Raw genomic sequence first — 20,157 nt, forward strand, 5'->3', positions numbered from 1 at the left:
GACCCCCCTTTAGTCGCGCCTCTTACGGACCGCGACTAAAGGCTTTAGTCCCGGTTCTTGTGGCTGACCGGGACTAAAGGCCCGTCCACGTGGGCGCCCGTGGTCCGTCGGGGCGGAGGACCTTTAGTCCCGATTCTCGTGGCCAACCGGGACTAAAGGGCTCCTCCGCAGGTTTAGGATTTTAGCCCCCCTAAACCTGGTTTCTTTTTAGTTTGGAGTGTTTTATTTCTTTTATATTATATTTTGTGTTTTATTTTAATTTTGATAAAGTTTCAGTACACATATTCTACGCTACTATATACATGCATATGAAATTTCAAACAAGAAGAATTCAAGAGGAATATATAATATATATTCAATCTCGGGTGACCATATACAACTTCGAACAAGTTTCCATACACAATTAGGATGGATGACCATATACAACTTCATACAAGTTTCAATCTCGGGTATGCATATAAATTTCTTCGTCCTCGGTATAGTGTTCTCCTTTAGGATTGATGACTTCCCTCATGAAAAATCCTGCTAATTCTTCTTGAATTGGTCGGAAGCGAGCTTCTGGACTAAGCCTCCTCCGCAAGTTATCCGTCGCGTTCCGCACGCTATCCGATGCCTTCCGCTCAGAGGTGTGTCTCCGGATGTTCTCACAAACATAGTATCCACATAGATTGGTCCCCGGTGGCTGCTTATCCACATTAACTAACCTTCTGAAATCTAGCTCATGTTTGAATTCACCGACAATTTCTTCTGAGAACCGTCTCCAAACCCTACAGGGCAAAGAAAATTAAATGAACAAGGGAGTTATTAGTTACTTGATATTAGGAAATGAACGAAAGAGACCGATCGATATAGAGCTCAAATGATTGAAAATAATTACTTTTGCAGCATTTTTCTCACGTCGGCCTAACGCTTTGGATCCGAATCCATAGAGTCCATGATTAGAACTCTGGAGGTGTGAAGTTCAATATTTAGCAGAATCCAGTGGAACCTGCGGACACGTTACATGCACAGTCATGCATAACTCATCGATTAGACATACCATGCATGGAGTAAACAAAAGAGAATGGGCACAAGAGAGAAACACTCACCCAAAATGGTAAGGAAATAGAATATGACTTTTGAGTTGATGCTTTCTAAGAAACTTGTACAAGTCTTTCTCCACGTCTTCGGGATGATGTTGTAACACATGTCCATTAACGATATGTGGGTCAATGAACCCAACATCATGGATGTTTCTTATTTTGCATTCCCAAATCTTCAATCTGCATAATAGCGTACGAAACAATATAGTTAGGACAATATATATATAGTGCAGGCAATGAAGAACGAGATGAGGTAGAAATAAATCAATTACAGAACGTAGCAACTCAGCATAGATTTGTCGAGGTCGCGCAGATTGAACAGCTGGAACAATTCACTCATATGAACTTCTACAGAGTACCGTTTGGTGTGATGCTCATCTGTAACATCCGCATAAATATATTCTTTGTCGGCCCATGTTATGAATTGCTTGTACCAACGTAGCAGATTTCGCATTTGTGGTGGTAGACTCTTTTCCCGCGCAGGCTCGACGAGAGGCCCATTCCGCACATATTGTAATGCTATCTCACATACTGGCGCATCCTCAAGGCCTAAGAAGGCAAGAAGAGTCAAACCCATCTCGGACGCTTGTTTCATGGCACTCGCTACAGTCAATCCAAGTGCTGCCGCAGCTGCTATGATCTCGGGGTCCTCTTCCGGACCGGCTTTCACTATGAGCGGGGGGATCGATTGTTTCTTCTGCATCCCGAGCTGGTCAACTTGTTTCCTGCTTTTTTTACTTTCTTCTTTCTCCTCCTTCAATATTTTTGCTTGCCTACGAAGTTCATGTCCATAGTCGTCAGGCATATTCAGCTCGGCTTGGGACGGTGTCGTCAAAAAATCCTTAGCCCACTTCTTTTGCTTCTCAGTGAATACTTGCTTGGGCTCAGGTTCTTTTTTCGCCTTCATATCCGCCTTCCATTTCTCATAATCAGCAGACGTGGCCAATTTGGTTTCAGCTTCACTAAGTTCCCCAGGCCTTGGGAGGAGAGGCTTCAGTGATGGCTCCGGTACCCTTGTGGTCTTAGGTACATAAGGGTCCGGGTTAATAGTCTAGGAGCGGGTTTCCTTGCTGTCCGCCTGCTTCTGCTTCTTCGCCGGAGGTGGATTGGGGGGCGTCGTACCCGCCGGAGGAGGATTGGGGGGCGTCATACCCGCCGGAGGTTGTGGATCGGGGGACGGCGTCGAATGGCGTGAAGGAGGTGTAGGTGAACCACCACCACCGCCACCACCGCCACCACCACCACCACCACCATCGGAGGGGGGTGGACTTGCTAGCCTTGGCGCCTCGCCTGGAAACACTATGTACTTCTTTTTCCATAGAATGAACTGGCGCTTGACATCTCCAAGTCTTCTCTCCCCTTCGGGTGTAGGTTTGTCAATCTCCAGGTCCTCAAACCCTTGGACTATGTCTTCCACCGTGACACGAGCATAGCCATATGCAATGGGGTTGTTGTGGTGGAGTGCTCCAGGTGTACAGGGTAAAGCACTGCCGCTAGCTACCTTCGTGGAAACGTTCCCCACGGGATAATGCAGATCACGTTCTTTCATCTCCTTTACATCATCCACGGGGTAGTGAGGCTCCGGTGCACGAATCTCGATCATCGGTGCACTAGCACCAGGCGGGGCATCCGCGGAAGCCACGCTGCTTCTCCGCTGCTGGCTTCCGCGATCCGCTTCATGATCTTCATGCGGCCCTGCAGCCGATTTTTCTTTCACTAGTTCATGCACGGTCTGCTTCAACTCATGGAGTTCCGATGCAAACTTCGTCATAAGATCTGCATCCCGGTCCGTCTTTCTCTTACGGCTTCTGTAACAGTACGGGTCATCGTCCTGGGAAAACCCTACTTTCCACGGAACTTTGCCTTTGCCTCGTACACGTCCTCCGTGTTCATCATTCCCGAGGGCTGTTGTCAGTGCGTCTTTCTCTTTGTTGAACTTGATCAAGCCCTCTTGAGCTTGGGTCATTGCGTCAATAAGGGCTTGGGTGGGAGCAAACTGTCTCTGCCGGTGAACACACACCCCTGTCTCCGGGTCTAGCGATCCCCCATGCCCGTACCACCAGCTTTTGGCCCTTGGGTCCCATCCCTCTGTACCTAGAAGGATTCCTCGCACCCTCAGGTCCTCCTCCATCTTCTGCCACCTAGGCTCCGAAAGGCGGTATCCTCCTGGCCCCATAATATGATGGAACTTTTTCTTACTCGCATTATCCTTATTTTTTTCGATATTTCCTTGAAATGCTCCGATTGCTTTTGCCTCACAAATTCTGGCCAATCATCTTTCAGTTTCTCATGTTGTCCATTGAAATCCGGAGTCTTGCCCTTGTTGACATAGTCACGGGTTAAATTTTTCTTGAAGTTCCGGAATGCTTCGCCCATCTTCTGAAGAGCGAACTCTTTAACTAGCCTCCTCCTCTGACGTCCACCCGGAACCTCGTTACCGAATTCATTGACTTTGTTGTATTCCGGATGTAGAATGAAATGTTCCATAAGCTTTCTCCAGCAATCCTTTTTCGTTCTCTTGTCGACAAAACTGAAACCAAGACGTGCCTTCTTTGGCTCCTTCCATTCCTGGACGGTGATCGGGACGTTGTCTCTAACAACGACTCCGCATTGGTTGATAAACTTTGAGGTGTGCTGTAGGGGCTTGCCGGTTTCACTGACAAACTCAATGGCATATGTTTCTCCTGTTTTCATCGCCTTGGATTTGCCACGCTTTGTCGTACTCGATCCGGAGGGCTAAAAAAAGAAAGAGAGTCGCGCGCGTTAATACATATGTATTCACATTTCAGTAAGTTTGTATCACGAGAGGCTCAATGTATATATATACCTCGCCGGAGGTGGTTGCTACTTGCAATTCGAGATCGTCGGTTGTTGACGGTTGACCTCCGTCGACAATGTCCGTTCCTTCACCTTCTTGATCATCGACAATCTCTGTTCCACCGTCAAGGTTCAGAAAAGAAGAGACTACATCCTCTTGTTGCTCATATTCTGAGCCCGGCACATAAGGAATCTCGTTGTTGATGATGCCCATTAAATAACGTTCAGCCTCCGGATCCCTAAGCGGCTCGGTTCTATCGTCCGCCATATGTCACTCCTGCATGTAGTAAAAATTCTTTAAGTATAAAGGAATTAAAAAATAAGATTAAGGGGACATAGAGGAGGAGGAATTAAAAAATAAGATTCTTTAAGTAAAAATTCTTTTTTTCTTCTTCTTCCTTTCTTCTTCCTCTTTCTTCTTTCTTTCTTCTTCTTCCTTTCTTCTTCCTCTTTCTTCTTCTTCCTTTGTTCTTCTTCCTTCTTCCTTTCTTCTTCTTTCATTCTTCTTCTTCCTTTCTTCTTCTTCCTTCTTCTTTTTTCTTTCTTTCTTCTTCTTCCTTTCTTCTTCCTTTCTTCTTCATTTTTTCTTCTTCCTTTTTCTTTCTTCTTTCATTTGGTTTTCATTTTTTTTCTTCTTCCTTTTTCTTTCTTGTTTTTTCTTCTTCCTTTTTCTTTCTTCTTTCTTTCTTCTTTCTTTTTTTCTTCTTCCTTTTTCTTCTTTCTTTTTTTCTTCTTCCTTTGTTTTTCTTCTTCCTTTGTTTTTCTTCTTCCTTTTTCTTTCTTGTTTTTTCTTCTTCCTTTTTCTTTCTTCTTTCTTTCTTCTTTCTTTTTTTCTTCTTCCTTTTTTTCTTCTTCCTTTTTCTTCTTTTTTTTTTTCTTCTTCCTTTTTTTTTCTTCTTTCTTTTTTTCTTCTTCCTTTGTTTTTCTTCTTCCTTTGTTTTTCTTCTTCCTTTTTTTTTCTTCCTCCTTTGTTTTTCTTCTTTCTTTTTTTCTTCTTCCTTTTCCTTCTTTCTTTCTTCTTTCTTTTTTTCTTCTTCCTTTTTTTTCTTCTTTCTTTTTTTCTTCTTCCTTTGTTTTTTTCTTCTGTTTGTTTTTCTTGTGTTTTCTTTTGTTTTCTTTTTTCTTTATTTTTCCTTTTTCTTTTTTCTTGTGTTTTCCTTTTTTTGTTTTTTTCTTCTGTTTGTTTTTTTGTTTTCTTTTGTTTTTTTCTTCTTCCTTTGTTTTTCTTCTGTTTTTTTGTTTTCTTTTGTTTTTTTCTTCTGTTTCTTTTTCTTGTGTTTTCCTTTTTTTTCTTCTTTCTTTTTTTCTTCTTCCTTTGTTTTTCTTCTGTTGTTTTCTTCCTTTTTCTTTTGTTTTCTTTTTTTCTTCCTTTTTCCTTTTTTCTTCCTTTTTCTTGTTTTTCTTCTGTTTTTCTTTTGTTTTCTTCTTCCTTCTTTCTTCTTCTTCCTTTTTCCTTTTTCTTTCTTCTTCTTCTTCCTTTTTCTTCTTCCTTCTTCTTCTTTCTGCCGGCGCGCGGAGGACGGCAGGCAGGGCCAGCGGGCGGCGGGGCGGCGGGCGGCAGCGCGTCGGGCGGCGGGCGGCGGGCAAGGGCGCAGGGCACGGGCGGTGGGCAAGGGCAGGGCACGGACGGAGGCGGCGCTCCCTGGGGACGGGGGCGGCGGCGCACAGGGCTTCGTCGTCGGCGTCGGGGCAGGGCTTCGGCGTCGGCGTCGGGGCAGGGCTTCGGCGTCGATCGGCGTCGGGGCAGCGCTTCGGCGTCGAGAGAGAGGAGAATGGGAAGTGGCGAAACTGCCAAGTGCAGTATACACCTTTAGTCGCGGTTGGGGAGGCGGACCGCGACTAAAGGTACCCTTTAGTCGCGGCTGGCAACACCAACCGCGACTAAAGGGTACCCTTTAGTCGCGGTCCGCCTCCCCAACCGGGACTAAAGGGTTTTGGCGCCGCTTTCGTTCCCGCGCAGAAAGACCCTTTAGTCGCGGTTGGGGAGGCGGACCGCGACTAAAGGGTACCCTTTAGTCGCGGTCCGCCTCCCCAACCGGGACTAAAGGCGTTGTGCTGGAACTGGCGCGGTGCGGTGGGATGTTTAGTCCCACCTCGCTAGCCGAGAGGCTTCGACAATGGTTTATAAGCGCGGCTGCGCTCACCACTTCGAGCTCCTCTCAAATGCAGGCTTACGGGCCTATTCTGTCACTATGTGCTTGTGGGCCCACTGGGCCTTCTGCGGGCCTGAATCCTGGCCCATTGATGGGTTTCTAGTCGTATTCAGGCCGTGCTGGCCCAGTAGGAAGCATATTTTTTATTTTGTTTGTACTTATATATTTTATTAAAGTTTATATTATTTTGTTTCTAATTCATTTTAAAATCTTAAAAATACAATTATATATCAAAAAAATCAGAAAATAAAACTAATTCATTTTAAATTCTTGTTTTTCTTCTGTTTTTTTCTTCCTTTTTTCTTCTGTTTTTTCTTCCTTTTTCTTGTTTTTCTTCTTTTTTTTCTTCCTTTTTTCCTTTTTCCTTTTTTCTTCTGTTTTTTCTTCTGTTTTTTTCTTCTGTTTGTTTTTTTCTTCTGTTTTTTCTTATGTTTTTCTTCTGTTTGTTTTTTTCTTCTGTTTTTCCTTTTTTCTTCTGTTTTTTTCTTCCTTTTTCCTTCTTTCTTCTTCTTCCTTTTTCCTTTTAAAATCAGAAAAATAAAACTAATTCATTTTAAAATCTTAAAAATACAATTATATATCAAAAAATCAGAAAAATAAAACTAATTCATTTTAAAATCCTTTGAAGGTTTGACAAAAGGTTTGATACATCATTCAGTTCATCGACCAAATACAAAGTTTGGTACAATAAATTATTACACATCAATTCTTCCCTTGTGTCCCTGCTTGCTTACGATTGTGCCGTATCCATGGAGCATCCTCATCATTTAACTTAATGCTTGGGTCAGTGTTCACTTTGAAGGGCGGAATTTCACCAAACATATTATAATCTTCTGACATGTCTGTCTTGTCCTCCACTCCCACGATGTTTCTTTTCCCTGAAAGAACAATGTGGCGCTTTGGATCATCGCATGATGTACTGATCGTTTTCTTATCTTTCCGTTTTCTCGGTTTGCTACTCATGTCCTTCAAGTAAAAAACCTGAGCGACATCTTTGGCAAGGACGAATGGTTCGTCAAGGTAACCAAGATTGTTGAAATCCACCATTGTCATTCCGTATTGCTCGTCCACCTTTACCCCACCTCCTATTAGCTTGAACCATTTGCACCGGAACAAAGGGACCTTAAAGGAGGGTCCATAGTCAAGTTCCCATATCTCCTCTATGTAACCATAATATGTGACCTTTTGCCCATTCTCGGTTGCTGCATCAAAGCGGACACCACTGTTTTGGTTGGTGCTCTTTTTATCTTGGGCGATGGTGTAAAATGTATTCCCATTTATCTCGTACCCTTGGAAAGTCGTTATAGTCGAAGATGGTTTCTTGGCCAACATGTACGGCTGATCTCCAACATCATTGTCATTCATTAAATGTTTCGCAACCAACTGCCGAAAGTCTCCATGTGGGCCTTTCTAATCCAGGATTCAGGCTTCCCCGGGTTGTCCGAGCGTAAAATATTCTTGTGTTGCTCGAAGTACGGAGCCACCAAGCTGGAATTTTGCAGAACTGTGTGGTGTGCTTCAGTCATAGAATGACCGTCCATACATATCGTGGATTCCCTTCCGATCTTGCCTTTTCCACTTAGTCTCCCCTCGTGCCGCGATTGAGGAATACCAATCGGCTTAAGGTCAGGAACATAGTCAATACAGAACTCAATTACCTCCTCATTTCCATAGCCCTTGACGATGCTTCCTTCTGGCCTAGCACGGTTACGAACATATTTCTTTAATACTCCCATGAACCTCTCAAAGGGGAACATATTGTGTAGAAATACAAGACCGAGAATGGAAATCTCTTGGACTAGGTGGACCAGGAGGTGCGTCATAATATCGAAGAAGGATGGTGGGAACACCAACTCGAAACTGACAAGGCATTGGACCACATCATTCTGTAACCGTGGTAGATCTTCTGGATTGATTACCTTCTGAGAGATTGCATTGAGGAATGCACATAGCTTCACAATGGCTACTCGAACATTTTCCGGTAGGAGCCCCCTCAAAGCAATCGGAAGCAATTGCGTCATAATCACGTGGCAGTCGTGAGACTTCGGGTTTTGGAACTTTTTCTCCGCCATGTTTATTATTCCCTTTATATTCGACGAGAAGCCAGATGGGACCTTCATACTGCTCAGGCATTCAAAAAAATGACCTTCTCTTCTTTGGTAAGAGCGTAGCTGGCACGACCTTGAAACCATTCCGGATGCCGGTCATCTGGGTCTTTCAAAAGTTGCTGGTCCTGCCGTGCTTCCTTTGTATCATTTGTCTTCCCATACACGCCCAAGAAGCTTAGCAGGTTCACGCAAATATTCTTCGTAACATGCATCACGTCGATTGCAGAGCGGACATCTAGGACTTTCCAATATTCTAGCTCCCAAAATATAGATTTCTTCTTCCACATGGGTGCGTGCCCGTCAACTCCCCGCGGAACTGATTGTCCGCTAGGACCCTTTCCAAAGATGACTTTCAAATCCTTGACCATATCAAATATCTCAGCACCAGTACGTTCCGCAGGCTTCGGCCGGTGATCTGCCTTGCCGTTGAAATGCTTGCCTTTCTTTCTTACGTTATGATTTCGGAGAAGAAATCGACGATGACCCAGGTACACGTTTTTCTTACAATTAACCAAACGTACACTTTCAGTCTGATGTAAGCAATGCGTGCATGCATTGTATCCCTTATTTGTCTGTCCCGAAAGGTTACTGAGAGCAGGCCAATCGTTGATGGTTACAAAAAGCAACGCTCGTAGGTCAAATTCCTCTTCTTTGTGCTCATCCCAGACACGTACACCAGGTCTGGCCCACAACTGTAAAAGTTCTTCAAGTAATGGCCTTAGGTACACATCGATGTCGTTGCCGAGTTGCTTAGGGCCTTGGATGAGAATTGGCATCATAATGAACTTCCGCTTCATGCACAACCAAGGAGGAAGGTTGTAGATGCATAGAGTCACGGGCCAGGTGCTATGGCTGGAGCTCTGCTCGCCAAAAGGATTAATGCCATCAGTATTTAGACCAAATCTTATGTTCCTTGCGTCAGCTGCAAAATCTTTGAACACTCTGTCGATCTTTCTCCATTGCGTTCCATCAGCGGTGTGTCTCAACTCCCCGTCGGACTTACGGTCCTCTTTGTGCCATCGCAACGACTTGGCATGCTTTTTGTTCATGAACAGACGTTTCAACCGTGGTATTATAGGAGCATACCACATCACCTTGGCGGGAACCCTCTTCCTGGGTTTCTCGCCCTCAACATCGTCACCAGGGTCATCGCCTCTGATCTTATAACGCAATGCAGTGCATACAGGGCATTCATTCAAATTCTCGTATTCACCGCGGTAGAGGATGCAGTCGTTAATGCATGCATGTATCTTCAGAACCTCTAAACCTAGAGGGCAGACAACCTTCTTTGCTTCGTACGTACTGGCGGGCAACTCGTTATTCTTCGGAAACATATTCTTCAACATTTTCAGCAAATTTTCAAATGATGAGTCACCTACACCTTCCTGTGCCTTCCATTTTAGCAAATCCAGTGTGCAGCCCAGCTTTTTCAGACTATTATCGCATCCTGGATACAACGAATTTTTGTGATCCTCTAACATGCGATCCAAATTCTCCCTCTCCTTGTCAGTTTCGCAGCGTCTCCGTGCATCAGCAATGGTCCGACCAAGATCATCGGCGGGCTCATCATGTGCCTCTTCTTCACCTTCACCTAACCCTTCCCCACCTTCAGCATCATCCTCCATGAAAGTATCACCAAAATGATCATGATAGTTGTCATCGATATCATCCCCTTCTTCATCTTCTTCCATTCTAACCCCTCTTTCTCCATGCTTGGTCCAACAATTATAGCTTGGCATGAAACCGTGCCGAAGCAGGTGCATGTGAACGTCTCTTGAGGAGGAGTAACCCTTCTAATTCTTACAGACAGCACATGGACAGATAATAAAACCTTGCTGCTTGTTCGCATTTGCCACTACGAGGAAATCTTTCAAACCCGTAGTGAACTCGCCGGAGAGTCGGGGACCGTACATCCATTGCCGATTCATCTGCATTATTATTATATAAAGTATATAATTAACCATCATGCATTTGTTAAACTAACTAGCTAGAAATAATACAAATTAAACAATGAACTACACACATGCATATTTTATCAATGACACATGAAAGGTTCAAGTTGCTAACCGCGATCGCGGAGGAAAAATAAATGAGAAAGCTCAAGTGTGCCTCGGACACTTCATATCATGTTTGTTTCAGGCTCTCGGGCATTTCATCAAACACCTTGTGTGCATAGGAGGAACCAAAAGCAAACCCACCACCCCCTTCTGAAAATTGTGAAGTGAGCTGAGTGAAGTGAAGTGAGCTGAGTCCTATATATAGGGATGGGCCTTTAGTCCCGGTTGGCCTGGCCAACCGCAACTAAAGGCCTTCGGGGACCTTTAGTCGCGGTTGGCCAGGCCAACCGGGACTAAAGCCCCTCCCGTCCGCCAGCTGGATGGGCCTTTAGTCCCGGTTGGCCTGGCCAACCGCGACTAAAGGCCTTCGGGGACCTTTAGTCCCGGTTGGCCAGGCCAACCGGGACTAAAGCCCCTCCCGTCCGCCAGCTGTCGACCGAGCGCGCTGGGCCCAGATAGTTGGTCGCGGGTCTCCTCCCGAACCGCGACTAAAGACCCCTTTGGTCGCGGTTCGATTGTTTTGGGGACTAATGGGGGCGTATGGAAGCCTCTTTTTCTACCAGTGAGGATTTCTATCTCGGCATCATGTCCAGCCTGGAAGGCTGCTAGCTACGTCTACGTGCACCCACATCGACGGTGACGGTGACTGTACACTCTGCGGCCAAGAGATCAGGCCAAGGGAGAAGGGAAGATGCCTCGCTGTGTGTGTGTGTGACCGTGCACTGTAGCAGAAGGTACGTACCACTATCGAGACTCCCCTGTTTCGCAGCAGTGCTAGCACCCATACGCCTCTCTCGGCTGCCCTCGAAAACCGGAACAATGGGCTGCACCGGTCTATCGCGCCATTGATTTCGCCATGCCATGCCCGGTCGGCTCGCTCGTGTCGCATACAAACATAACGTAACGCTCGAACAGCGGGCTGTCAACTTGGGCGTGTATCGTACACGCAGTGCATGCAGGCAGACGTGAGTGCGTGATGGATACGTGGACAAGGACGCTCACAGTATCCCGTACGCTCCAAGCGCTGGCTGTGAAAAAAAGAATGAGCTGGCGCCGCATGCGATAGGTCAGTATAGTCCACTGGCATATAGCGAGCGTAGGGTAACCCAGCAGGGTTTTGGCTTGCTCGACGACACCGGGACAACTCGCACCATCTGGCCGCTGTACTACCTCCCAGAGCGTCGTCTAGTGTGTACTAGTACTAGTGCTAGTGTGTCATGAGTACCTTGAAGCAAACGGATTCAAGACTCATCTGCATCTCGCCAATGAACGATGTTTATTTGGCGCGGAGCGTGATCGTGTGGTGCATGATGGACCCATCGACCCGCTGTCTTAGCAAACGATAGGGTTAAATCACATGCACGACCACATGCATGGCCCCAGACCCACGGGGATATATACGGGTCGAATATTACTTGGCGCGCATGGCCTCATGCAAAGCGTGCGCAAATCAGTCGATCCACCGCTGGCTCCCTGTCGCCGGGCCGTAGCGGTAGGGCAGGCAGCAGCAGGACAACTTCGTAGGGTGGCGCGCGCGTCGCGTTTGCCATCCTGTTTGTCCGCCCGGCGGGACAACTTTGTAGGGCTTTCACGCCGGAGCGGCTGGGTGGATTGGGAACAAGACAAGCTAAGGGTCGGTGCTTTTGCTCATCTTGCCGCTTTGAGTAGCGTGCACGTACTACTAGCACCAGCAGTAGTGCAGTAGTAGGACACTGCTGCATGGCGCGCAACTCTCTGGTTCTATGATGTTCGATATAGGACCAGCGCGAATGCTCGATCGATCGCCGTGTAAAATATCAAAGGTCAACGCACGTACTGTACTTGTGCAGAAAATACCGCACCTCCCGCAAAGAAAATAAAATAAAATACCGCCCTGGTAGGCAAACGGCATAAAGATGAAGTAGCATGCAGTCTTTAAATTTGAATTAAAACTACGACTAATGTTTCGGAACGGAGTGAGTACATAAAAGGTTAGCGTGAGTGTATTACGTACTATTCACATGCATGCACGCGTGCTTTACAACTAGTTGTATGGTTTTGGTAAATGTCAGGTGCGTGGAATTTTTTTTCAAGTGTCAGTCAATTCTGCGCAACACGAAGCCGAAGGCGGGGACGGCGCAAGGAGCACAGCGACGAGCGTCAGCCATGTAGAGGCCGAGCCAGGACCTCGCCAGAGCCAAGGACGACGCTACAAGCGGCAGCGATCTGTGACATCCGAGGTGGATGCGAGGAACAAACTTCACAAGAGGAGGGGGGTCGGGAGGTCGACGTGGGCCCTGCAGATATGGGGAGGGGGTTAGGGGATGGCCTTGGCGGTAGCCAGCAATGCGGTGGAGCCAGGTTGAGGGGAGGGTGGGGCGGTCATCGGCCTACCCTAGCTTAAGTGCTTGTGCTTTCGCTAGGAAAGCACAAGCACTTAAGCTAGGCTAAGTCAACATTGCCGGTGTCGACATTCGCCCACTAGCTAGGCCAGCGAAGACCAACTAGTGTTGACAATGGCCAAGAGATTCTGACGGCACCATGCAAAGCACAAAATGAAAAGATCTAGGAAAGGAAGAATTTCGTAACGATGTAGAGATGATAATCAGGTGATCGATAGGAAGGTTAGTACGGTAACAACTTATCCAACGGCTAGGCAACAAAACATACTCCACAAAAATATCAAATGCTCCAAAAGGTGTCTATTGTCCCTATATAAAACACATCAAACATTTTGCACCGGCAATTATCCATGTTTTCACCTCATTCTTCACGTCTACTGTGACAATATTAACATCATCAATTAGTTGCAGTTTTTTTTTTGCATATCTTTCATTTCAAATGTTACAGAACATAGGCAAACATTGATGGAAACAAGGACTTTACATGAGTAAAGACTAGAGAGGGCCAAGGATGGCCACAACCAGCAAGCTTTGATGTTTGAGAAGCTTCGACAACATATTTGATTGGTCTTTTTGCCGCCCATTATAATCAATTATATCATTCCATGTCTGAATGGAATAGGTGTAGTGGAAGAGGATATGAAGTCCGTGGACTCCGAAAATATGCTTGGAAATTGGGGATTCCCACAATTCGCTAGCCAATTGTAGGTGATCAATGGTCTACACACTTTTTTGCACTATTATCCAAGAGACAAAACATGTCCTTGACGGTGCCCAAGTATTCTAAATTATAGAGTTCACCGACATCACAATTTGGCCATCCTCGGTGTTGGAGGCGATAAGCGGTCCACATCTACTTGCGCTATTAGCCAAGGGATAAAACTTGTGCTTCGGAGGTGCCCACCTATCCCAAATTATTAGTCATGTCCCGCGTCCCCTCCGCCCCCCACACAAATAGAATTGATTGATTGTATGAATTCGTTTAGTTATCACCCACGTTTTCTTTTAGTAAGGTGACATTTCTTATGTCACTTTGTCAATTACTTGTAGAACATGAACGAATCCTGACAAGATACATGGTTACCAATTACTTAACACCAGCTTAACACAACAACAACTAAGTGATAAAATTTGTGCGTCGGTCGCTCAAGTTTCCCAAATCATTGAGCATGTCATCTTCCCATGAATTAATTGAAGCTGATAGGCACAGGTGAAGACCATTAGAGTAGCCAAGACATGTGATTGGCATGTCGAATAGATCATTGTGTGCATCGCGACCCACATCTTCTTTTAGTGGATTGATGTAGCCCATATCACTGGGTCAATTACTTGTATGACATGAACTAGTCCAAGCACGATACGTAGTTACCTTCTACTTAAGACCACTTTACCACGACAACAAAATTGATTGATATGTTGGGTTGTCCCAATCCAGTCAGTCGACTTTACAAATATGTTAAAAAACTAAGTTTAGTGTGACGTAGTATTTTTGTGTACCTAGTGCAAGAAGTTATGGTGTTTGTTCTCATAGTTCAAAAATATATGAAGTCTTGTATGGATCTCAATGTTAGATTGATGATTCTTGGTGCTGTTTGACATTTAACTAAGTATTGGACACTTGAGAATTAGCAAATCCATCATTTGACTCCGCTACATGAATTATCAGACACCTGATAATCAGCAAATATGTTCTTTAATTCAGCTACATGATGGGTGGCATCGTCGATCTATGGTCGAAAATTCTAGCCTATCTTTCATTCCAAATTATTTGGGACGCAAGCATATGGTGATGTTGGCAGGTGGCAGGGGCCTTTAATGGGCAGGAAAGGCGAAGTATGGCCACCGACCAGCATGCCGCGGATATAGTAACAATGAAAGTATGGTCTCGTCTTTGCAAATTCAACGGGAATGGTGATGTTGAATGTGATTATTTGAGAGTTATCATGTTTTGCACTGGGAATTCACAATGACGGGATGCAGCGGAGGCCATCTTTGTGGAGTGCGCCGACATGGCAACAATGATCGCGAAGGTTAAGTTCTTGCACTGTCATGCCATCGTGAAGCTAAGTCACTCATGAGCTAGCTAGTATTTTCTTTTCAAAATAAGAATTCTTGTAACGGGGTGAATGAACCTCCCGATTGCCTAGATGATAAGATCATGAACAATGTGACTGTGGTTTAAATTAATAATGGTGGGTGGTGATGGAGGCATAGTTGACCTATGGTGGAAAATTCCAGCGTATCTTTCATTCCAAATCATATGGACGCAAGCATGGTGATGGAGGCAGGGACCTCAAATGGGTGGTAAGGGCGAAGTATGGCCGCCGACCAGCATGCTGCGGATATAGTAACAATGGAAGCCATGGCTATGTGGGAAGGTCTCGTCTTCCCACATCGGCGGCGAATATAGTAACAATGGGTGGTAAGGGTGGCATCGTTTTGAACTGGGAATTCACAATGATTGGATGCAGCGGCGGCCATCTTTGTGGAGTGTGCCGATTTTGGCGACAATGTTCGCAAAGGTTAGGTTGTTGCACCGTCATCGTGAAGCTAAGCGTCTGATGAGCTAGCTGGTTTGTCTTTTGGAAATAAGAATTCTTGTAACTGGGTGAATGAACCTCCCGATTGCCTAGCTGATAAGATCATGAAGGATGTGACTGTGGTTTAAATTAATAAAGCTAGCTATGTGGCATTTCCTATAAAAAAGAATAGAAAAAAGGTTATCCCCACACTAGTTTGCACTACGATCCAAGCGGTAAAAATTACATCACACTTTGGCGGCGGCGAAACTATCCCAAATCATAGAGCCGGTCGGTATCAAAGAGAAGTGAAGCTCGTGGGCAGAGCGAAAGAAGAATTGATCGAATAAACGTTGGGATGGGAATTGTTTGTCAGTCGTGATCCGCATCTTCTTCCTTTTGCCGAAGTGAAGTGATGTAGCTAGCACGCATCACTCCGTCAATTACTTGTACGGCGTGAACGATTCCAGGCACGATACGTAGACAAGTTACCCACGACAGCGACGCGTCGGCGCGTTTACAGGGGCACGCCTGCGAAATGGGAGATCCACGAGCGTGGACACAGATGGGTAGATATAATAGTAGTAGGGTACGAGCAGTACTCAGTACTCACCAGGTAGCTAGCGACTGCCGGGCATGCAGATGAGATCGATCGCTGTTGGGTGCACAGGAGTGACCGTCCGTTCTAGTAGTAGTCGTAACTATTGATCGATCGGGCATGCGGCCACGAGAGGTCGGTCGATTCCGCGGCGGTCGGCGTACGCGACGCTGGTGGTGGACGAGGTGGGGGTCCGGGTGGACCGCGCACGCCCACCGCGCTTGGCCTATCACCACGCCGTCGACCTGAGTAAGAAATCCGACGGCGCTGGCCGGCCGTCAGACTCAGACCGCACTCCGACTCCGGCAGCAAGCATTGACCCCCTCGCGACCACCGGACCGCACCCACTCACGCTGCGTGCGTGCGAGGGAGGGGACGAGCGGGAGAGTATCCTGTGTGATACGGGAGCTTAGGTGCTCCCATGATACGGGCTTTTGTACCATCGGATCTTAGATCCAACGACGTATGAGAAGCTGCTGTAGCTGTTGTACATGCACGCATTTTCCCGGGGACGAGCCTAGCCTAGCCCAAGCACGGGCACCCAGCGTAGCGTAACCAACCTACCCTAGTTAGCTGGCACCTCGCCCGGTCAAACAGATCGATCGGCCATGCGCCGGGTGGCGTGGGCCTTCATTCTCGAACGTGAACAAGTCATCTTGCCGGTCTTCTTGGTCCGACTACCACCAAGCCATCATCAGCCATGGATGGATGGATCGCGTCAGTCAACACTCAAGATGCAAGATGCATGGATTCTTAGTTGAATCGGCCGGTCCAAGACAACACACGCCTCCCTCCGTAAAGAAACATAAGATCGCTTAGATCACCTTATATTTCTTTACAATAGGAGTATTTTATTTATAGATAACTCATATTTTATTAGCAAAATTTATATTGTACGTAAAATTAGACCAGTGAACCCTAGACAACACTTCAGTTCAACCAGTTCATTCTTGGAAATCAACAAAGGATGGTAACTGCACTATACATTTCTTTCGCCGTGTTTGATGTAACCACGAAAGCCATTTTTTAACACCGTTATTAAGATTAATCCCAAGTCGTGAAAACCGTGTTTTAGTTCTCCTGGAAAATCAATGGTCACCGTTTTACACGGGTCCACCAAAACCAACTCTGGATACCCTCAACTATACCCCCAAACTTCAAAATATGCAAGCACCAAGCTTAGTGGGTGATCCGGAGCATTTCGAACAATAACTAAATTTACCACTACTTAGAGCATCTAAATGGTAAAGCCAACTTCTTCTCCATGTTTCTTGGCTGTTTTCGAGGGACGATGATGCTTGTGTTTTGTAAGTAATAGATTTCTGACGATTTGCTATATACAATAAAGTTACGTGTGTTCGAAACGTTCAAACAGTCATACTTACTTTAGGAAGTTGCTCGCTTAATTATGATGAGCAAATGAGGAAAACTAGCCTACTTTCTGCCTTTTCCATGGAGCCGTTTTCCTAGAACCCTTAGTTAATTCTATAAAACGCTTCAGTTCAATTGTTCAAACCGTGGTTCAAATATGGAAATCAACAAAGGCTGGTAACTAGCCCACTTTTCTCTGCCTTGTTTGATGGACATGCAAAAACCATTTTAACGTCGTTAGTTATGTTTAATGGACGTTTCAGTTCAATTGCTCAAACCGTGGTTCAAATATGGAAATCAACAAAGGCTGGTACTAGCCCACTTTTCTCTGCCTTGTTTGATGGACATGCAAAAACCATTTTAATGTCATTAATTACATTTAATGGACGCTTCAGTTCAACCCGTGAAAATCACGGTTCAGTTCTCTCGGTAATCCAGTTGTTCGGTTCTACCTACCTACCTTTTGCCAGTTTTCACGGGTCCATCATAACCGTCTCTGCATACCCTCAACTATAATCCAAACTCCGCAGTATGCACGGGTCTTAGGGTGCTCACAATGAGAGTATCATACGTAGTATTATCCATGCCAACTAGGCATTTTTGCTGAGATGACATATATTTAAATGAGAAAAGAGAGGAGTGAGTATGATAAGATGATACGGTGTCATATTAAATGATGCACTAGCAAGTGTCATGCATGGCAATAAATGAGGTCACTATAGTAGTAGTATCATACACTAGTATCTATGCATGATACTAGCATATGACATTTTCCATTGTGACCAGCCCTAGCTACTCAAAATCTTAATGTGTAATCCAAAGCATTTGAGACAATAATAGGATTGCCACTACTTATTTGACACTTAATGACATAAGCACATAAACATTTTCGATATCCATGTAACCCGTCCGTTCCATAATGTAATGTCTATAGATTTTTTTTTGTGAAATCAAACCACACAACCTTTGACCAAGTTTATGTAGCAAACTATTTACATCTAGAATGTCAAATATAGATCATTAGATTCATAATAAGACGTGGTTTCATATTTTATATATTTAATATCATAGATATAAATAGTTTTCCCTATAAATTTGGTCAAAATTTGCAAAGTTTGATTTTCACACTACATTATGTTGAACGGAAGGAGTAGCATATATGCAGGGTACAAGTATGCAACAACAGAAGTAGCACCGTTGTAGTTAGGGGTGGGCATAAAAACCGATGAACCGAAGACCGAACCGAAGCCGATACCGAAAAAACCGAATTTTCGGTTTTTCTTGCTGCTACAGTAAATTTCGGTTTCCAGTTGCATTAACCGAATTAAATTCGGCAGGTTCGGTTTAATACCGATTCACCGAAACATAAACCGAAGTAACCTCAATGAACAGCAGAAAGCTTGGCTTCTTGGTGCCCATGTAGCTAACGACAAAAAGAAACGACGTAGCAAGGCTGCCAGGGTACTATGCGTGGCCGCTCGTGAGCCAGTCCCTCACGTGTGCCCGCACCCTTTTTTTAGGTGCATGCCCGCACTCGCTTGGGCTGACCACACATACGTGGTACTATGAAGGCCCAATCTTCTTGTGACCTCCCAGCCCATCTCGCTCTTCGCTAAAAAAGGAGTGGGCGTGCGAGCGTCCGACCAGCACGATTTTAGTCCCACATCGCTTGGCTGCTGAGAAAACGTGGAGACTTGCGGCTATATTAGAGGGCACTCTGAGCGCAGTCCACAAAGGCAAAGTCCAGTCGGTATTAACCGAATACCGTACCGAATTAGTCGGTTAACCGAATTTTCGGTTTTCTGATTTATGTTGGCATTTTCGGTTTTTAATTTTGAAAACCGAATTTGAATAAAAACCGAACGGTAGAAACAGAAATTTCGGTTTATACCGAACGCCCACCCCTAGTTGTAGTGGTACTGAGTTGGTAAAAAATGTCAAGATGATCACTCGATCGGTACCACTAGTGGAATAGTAGCTATCAGTCAGCGCCTTTGAGCAAGCATAGCTTTCAGGGCCTAAACGTCATCACACGGGCACACTGATTGCCCTGCCCGCACGAGGCAAATTTTCGTGTTTTGACTCTTTTGACAAAGAATTTTAGGATCTGACCCCGGTTTCAAAAAAAATCGGGATTTGACCCTTTTGCTACCGCCAGGGACTCTGGCGGTAGGGTTAGACAGCCTACCGCCAAAGCACCTGGCGGTAGGGTGCCGACGGAGGGGGACGGCGGCCGTTTGACTGCGCTGACGTGGATAAGTACCTACCGCCAGGGGGCCTAGCGGTAGGCTGTCTAACCCTACCGCCAAATCCCCTGGCGGTAGGGTGTAGCAGGGTTTTGCCGTACAAACCTTCTGTAATGAAATGTGCAACGGACCTGGCGGTAGGTTCACCCTACCGCCATGGGGGCAGGCGGTAGGCTGTGTGACCCTACCGCCAGGTCCCCTGGCGGTAGGGTCCTGTGTTTTTCCAGTGTAAAGCTTCTGTAACAAAAAATGCAAGGGCCCTGGCGGTAGGTGCGCCCTACCGCCATGGGGGCTGGCGGTAGGGTGTCTGACCCTACCGCCAGGGGCCTTGGCGGTAGGGTGCTCTGTTTTGTTTTTTCTAGTTCATTTGGTTGCTTGTTTTCGAATTCAATATGACAGCAATATTACAGCAAGTTTTACAAATATGACAGCAATATCACAGATTTTAAACAATTAAACTTGGGCATCACATAGATCCACATTAGATAACTTGTGCATATAACATTTCAAACGAACTTCAACGGAGTTCCACATAGTATCAAACACATAGATCCACAAATAGCAAACACATAGTTCCACATGGTTTCACAACCACTAGACAAGTTCAACCAAACGAAGTTCAATCAAACTAAAAGAGCCAAGTATCGAAGAGCATAATCAGTTGCTCCTTCCCCTCTTGGAGGTACAGTCCTCGTTACTCTTTGAACGAGTCTCTACGGTCTTCGTCTTGGGCCGGCGAGGAACCGGTTTCTGGAAAGGGTCCGGACTCAGCAAATCCTTCTTCTTTGGATTCCTCTTCTTCAGCAGCTGAGATGCCTGAGATGT

Source organism: Aegilops tauschii, chromosome 4 (genome assembly GCF_002575655.3).
Source record: "Aegilops tauschii subsp. strangulata cultivar AL8/78 chromosome 4, Aet v6.0, whole genome shotgun sequence".
Taxonomy (NCBI): domain Eukaryota; kingdom Viridiplantae; phylum Streptophyta; class Magnoliopsida; order Poales; family Poaceae; genus Aegilops; species Aegilops tauschii.